Source organism: Benincasa hispida, chromosome 9 (assembly GCF_027475165.1).
Source record: "Benincasa hispida cultivar pf3 chromosome 9, pf3_genome.v1.1, whole genome shotgun sequence".
Classification (NCBI taxonomy): Eukaryota; Viridiplantae; Streptophyta; class Magnoliopsida; order Cucurbitales; family Cucurbitaceae; genus Benincasa; species Benincasa hispida.
The window spans coordinates 65310138-65315816 of record NC_143486.1 but is presented as its reverse complement, the minus strand read 5'-3'; the positions used below and the strand labels follow the sequence as shown (position 1 = coordinate 65315816).

The window sequence follows — 5679 nt, the reverse complement described above, 5'->3', positions numbered from 1 at the left end:
TCTCCCAGACCTTCCACCACGTCTTCCATGATCTCGACCTCCTCTTCCTCTTGAGGATTCAGACGAGTTTTGAGAAACATCGGTGTTGGCTTCACCTCTTCCACCATGGCCTCGACCACCACGACCTCTTCCACGTCCATGACTATTCTCCTCCTTGATTTTGAGTTGGAGAAGTTGTTCAACGGTCTTTGTTTGCTCCATCCTCCTTTTCTTTTTCTTCTCATAGGCTTGTAACGAGCCTATAAATTGTTCAATTGTCATGTTCTCAAGATCCTGTGTTTCCTCGATCGTCGTGGCGATAATCTCGAACTTTGTATTTAGGCTTCGTAGAACCTTCTCTATGACACGAACATCGGTGATTTCTTCACCATTCCGTCTCAATTGGTTGACGACAGCCATTACTTTTGTGTGATATTCCGCTATCACCTCCGTCTCCTTTATTTATAAAGATTTAAACTCACCACGTAAGGTTTGCAACCGTACCTTTTTCACATGATTGGCTCTTCTATGAGTCGATTGGAGCTTGTCCCATACCGCCTTTGACGTCTTCACATTGGCGATGGTCTCAAACGTATCTTCATCCACCGATTGATACAAGATATAAAGGGCCTTCTTGTCCTTCTTTCTTGTCTCCTTTAACGCATCTCTTTGCACTTGATCGACTCCAACTTCTGCCTCTTAGAAACCGTTCTCCACGATCTCCCACACATCTTGTGCTCCTACTAACCCTTTTATCTTGATGCTCCAATTGTCATAGTTGAGCTTGGTAAGCATTGGTAGTTGAAGTGAACCTATCCCACCGTTGGCCATTTTTCTCTTAATATTTTTTATTAGCTCTGATACCATTATGTTAGAAAAAACATGGAGAAAAAATATGAAAAATGAGAGATATATTTTCCATTCAACTAAGCATACCTTTATATAGGTTTACAAACATAACCATAGAAATGCCAATGGTTTTAAGCTACACATGTCATCAATACTCATAACTCACATAACTCCTATAACTTAAAAATCACTATTGGTTACAAAAAACTAAAAGTCACAAAACCCAAAAGCCACATTAAATGCCACAAATAAAGTTTAATAATGACAAACTTTTCAACAATAGGTTAACAAAATTATTTTAAAAGTAATAACTTTTTAAGATTAATAAGTTTTTAGAAAAGTTTTTCTGACAAATTTATTTTAGGGTTTCTGGTAGATTTGGTAAAAATGAAAATGGTTACTTCAATGGTTACTTATTTAACTGTGTTAAAAATATCGTAAAAATGATTTTTTTGAAACGTACTTTTTCTCTAATTATTTGGCATTTGTCGAAATGAGTATACTGAGGGTTAGTGAGTTTTAGATTGAACGATAAAAAAACAAAAGAAAACTATAAAATTAAGAATCAATGGGAAGAAAAATACACAACTGACATATTTTAATGTGGTAAAAAACGTGGGTTCACTACAAGAATTCTAGACTTTAATGTCGGTTGACAACTGACATTAAAGATAGTATTATTAAAGCCCTTTAATGTCGGTTTTAAATCGACATTGAAGAGGGTGTATAAATAATTATTGTCCATTTTTTCAATTATTATCCCTTTTTTTGTATCATGTTCGTTTATTTCAGTTATGGTCCAGAATTATTGTCCGTGTATTCGATATAATTATTGTCCAATCCATTTTTAATGCCGGTCACAAAGTTAAAAACGACATGTCCCTAAAACCAAGGTAATCAACCTGTACATGCACAAAACAAATTCTTAATTGTTTTCACAAATCCATAATAATAAGTTACAAAAGAGGAATTAGAGATGATAATTTAACTCTAAAATCAAGGTAATCAACAAATTATCAAAACTCATAAGTGTTACATAGCACACACTTGTTTAAGTGTTACATAGCTCATAAGTTTTACTTTTAAACTATAAAACACAAATTAAAACTTGTAAATATCCCTCCCCCCTCCAAAAGAAAAAAAAAAAGTGCACACACACTTGTTGTTATTATATAGTGAGTTATTATATAGTGTTTTCCAAATAGTCTTTCAATTGCTCCTTCATTATGTTCTCTCCACCATCCACCACACGTTTGATCCAAATTGAAAGCATGACTTCCTGCTAGCAGAGAAAAATTGGCAAACAACATATAATAAGAACTTATAAAAACATATTAAAGAATGTTGAACATCAGAAAAATATGTCATCTGTTCTTTAATGTTGCACATCTTCACAAACTTAATATACAATTCTAACCTTTCAAAGTTTATATAACAGAAGTTGCTCATAACAAAAAAAATATACACTAATTATTTTTCCTTAGCTAGAGTTGAGCTAAAACCAATAAGCCAAAAACTACTTAAACTAAGGTTATTTCCCTTTGCATTATGTTCATAGCCCACTCCAACTAATCCTAAAGTCCTTGAAACGTGTCTCCAAATGTCTCAAACTCTTTCCACCTTTGAACACTCTTGAGGTGCTTAAGATTATACCAAATCCAAGAAAAAACAAATTTTAAACATGGAATTTACAGCAATTGAGCTTTCTTACCTCAGGATACCTTCTACACAATCATCAATGAAAGTGAAAGATCTTGTTTGAAGACCATCTCCCCACATCTCAAACTTGTCTACAAAAGTGAGGGTCTTTCTGCAGAATGCAGCAGAAGCCTTTTCCCTTCCACCTATATAAATGAACTGATAGCATTAGATCTTACATTATGAATTGTCTAGAGATAACACAACCATTTCTTGCATTTGGATCTACCTTTCCATGTTCCAAATGGACCATAAATGTTATGGAACCTCCCAATTAGGCACTCAATACTGAAATCCTTAGTATAATGTTTGCACAACTCTGTAGCAAGCTTCTCCAAACCATAAGCATCTTGGGCTACGAAACAAACGTTAACACGGTTTTAATAAGCAGGCCAAACATATCTAGCAGTTTTTTCGTTTCCAAATCATTAACACCTAAGTAAATATGAACATCAGCAGGCCAAGCATCTGACTCTTTCAAGCTCACATTAGTTTCCAATGCTTAAATTCAGGGTAGATGCAAGCACTAGAAGAATAGAAAAACCTGTACTCACATGATAGAAGATCAAATTATCTGTTGGGTACTTTCTTTCTCATTGGTAGAGACAAAACCAACAACAAAGGAGGAAATAATCTAAGATTAAAAAGATTTAGAATACAAAATATTCCCCTTTAAAAAATTTCTTGCTCATTTTGACCCCACCCCCCACCGACAAACCATAACTCTAAAGTATAAAAACATTGACCAACCAACCTTGTACCATTAAAAATTCAAAGCATGCCTAAACACCATGAATTGAGAAAATTTTCCTTAAAAATTAACCTCTTAACTCCATTAATTCTTGCAGCTCCAAGCATATTGAAGCCGATCATGGTATTGTTATACATAATAACAGAGTGAGTGGACATGGTCAACTTTCTCAGTCAGGTTCATGCAATTATCCATAACTCTGAGATCAACAAGATAGAATTCATACATATCCCCTGTCATGTGTTCATTCTTCTTCCAATCAGAAGTAATGATGTAATGCCCTTCGCTCTTCAAATGCCTAACAATGTGCAAAATCTTCACAACTTAATATTCAAAATACACACACAATCAGTACAAAGTCATAATGGTCAAAATCCAACACACAACAAAAAAGAATTCCAAAGTTTATATCAGAATTAAATAAGATTGACAATGGATCAAACAAGCAGAAACAAGCAAACAAGCTTTCAGAATCACAATGTCCCCATGAAACTATAAACAGGTCACACCCACAAACTAAACATCCAAATGTCTAAGAAAGAAGCCAAAATAAATAATATAACCTCAAAACTTACAAATAAGTAACATATCATATTTATCTTAACTACTTCATCATTGAAAGTAGCACAACTATAAATGTTACATTGTATAAACATGGGGTAAGAACTCATACCTTATCTTTTATCTAACATTTTAAATTAAATAATACTCTTTGACCTGTTTACATTACCAAAGTGACTGAGGCTTAAAACATGTCATGTTTAAAAGTTGAAAAAAAAAAAAAAAAAAAAAAACAAACAAACAAACAAACAAACAAACAAACTTTCATAATCACAAAGTTACCACAAAACTATAAACTTGTCACACCGACAAACCATATATCCAAGTGTCTACATGACACTTTAACAGCTGGATTGTAGGGTAAAACTCTCATTCTAAACACTAATCATCATAGGTCAAGTAGTACTTGCGAGCAACAAGAATCGATGCCTAATGAAAAAAAAAAAAAAAAAAAAAAAACTCTACATATGGAAGAAAGATTGATATCCTATTTATTAAAAAAAAAACTTTCAACTTTGAAACTTTCACACTTACATTTGTAAAATCCACCCAACGCCAGTCATTTCATGATATCATCCAAATTCTTGAAGAGCTTCATTTACCATTTTATTACAAAATTGGACCAACTGCAAGAATTTCCTCAGCCAGTTTACTGTTCCTCTCTACTTGGTAAGTATGAATCCCTTCATAATTCTTCTTGAACAGACCCCCCAGCTTCAGTAGTATATGGTTATAGGCATCTTTGCCTGATCACTGTTGTTCAAAGGATCACAAAAAAAAAAGGTTTAAGACAAAGGATTGAAAGTGAAAATGTGATCAAAATTCATATTCAACTAGTCGTGTTTATTGGGAATGTACATAAATGGTAAATTTAAGGAAAATTTCTTGTAGTGAATGTGTTGGATCTAGACTTCCCCAAGAAAAAGTATAAAGAGGTTGTGATACCAAATCTTTACTCCTTTGTTGCACCTGCAAAACAAGAAAACTCAATAGTTGAATAAATGAGAGAATCTTCTTTTTCAAGATCTTGAAGAAGAGAAGCTTGGTTACCTAGATATGAGCTATGAAGACTATGAAAAATTTTCAGTAGCATAATGATGCTAGCACAACAAAACCAAAAATTTACCTTGAACCTGTTCAAAGAAACACACTCTTAATAATATTCCACAACCACTTGTTCTCAACAAAACTATTAGAATTCCCAAAAAATGAATATTCAAGAATACATACATCAATAAGCAAATTTAGCTCACAATGTACTTTAAATCTCAAAAGTTGTCACAAAAACAACAATGATTTACAAAAACTCTCCTTGTAGGTGTAAAGGTGAACGACCCTCATACCACTTTGGGAGTAAACCCTCATGGCTTTGTTTTTTGTTTCACCCCAAAAAGTCTCATACCAATAGAGATAGTCATCCTTACTTATATACCCATGATCCTCCTCTAATCTAACCAATATGGGACTTTGGTCGCATTTCCAACATGTCTCCATTGATATCTAAATATGATATTATACCGTTGTCTATTAATATTTTATGCCCATGATCTTCTATTCTTAGAGATTACAATAACTGGTGAGTCCTTCCTTAGGTAATGGGCGTTAGATCAACTTTGTTGGATTTAAAATTTTCTAATTGGTCAATTAAGAAGATAAAAAATTGTAACAATTCTGAAAAAAAAAAATATTAGGAGATATTAAGGTTAGATACAGAATAAGCGGGATTATATGCTGAAGTTGCCGCGTCCTGCATGTATGTCCACGGAATTTTAGAATATGTTTGAAAGTGATTTTAATACGGTAAAAATCATCTTTTTTCTTGTCAATATCATTTTTCTATA

At 33.2% G+C, this 5679-nt stretch overlaps 1 pseudogene; it reads right to left on the bottom strand.

The window, feature by feature from the left end:
- Positions 1 to 2535: 2535 nt before the first annotated feature.
- On the bottom strand, positions 2536 to 5332 carry LOC120084837 (GDP-mannose 3,5-epimerase 1-like; annotated as a pseudogene).
- Between the last annotated feature and the right edge of the window lie 347 nt (positions 5333 to 5679).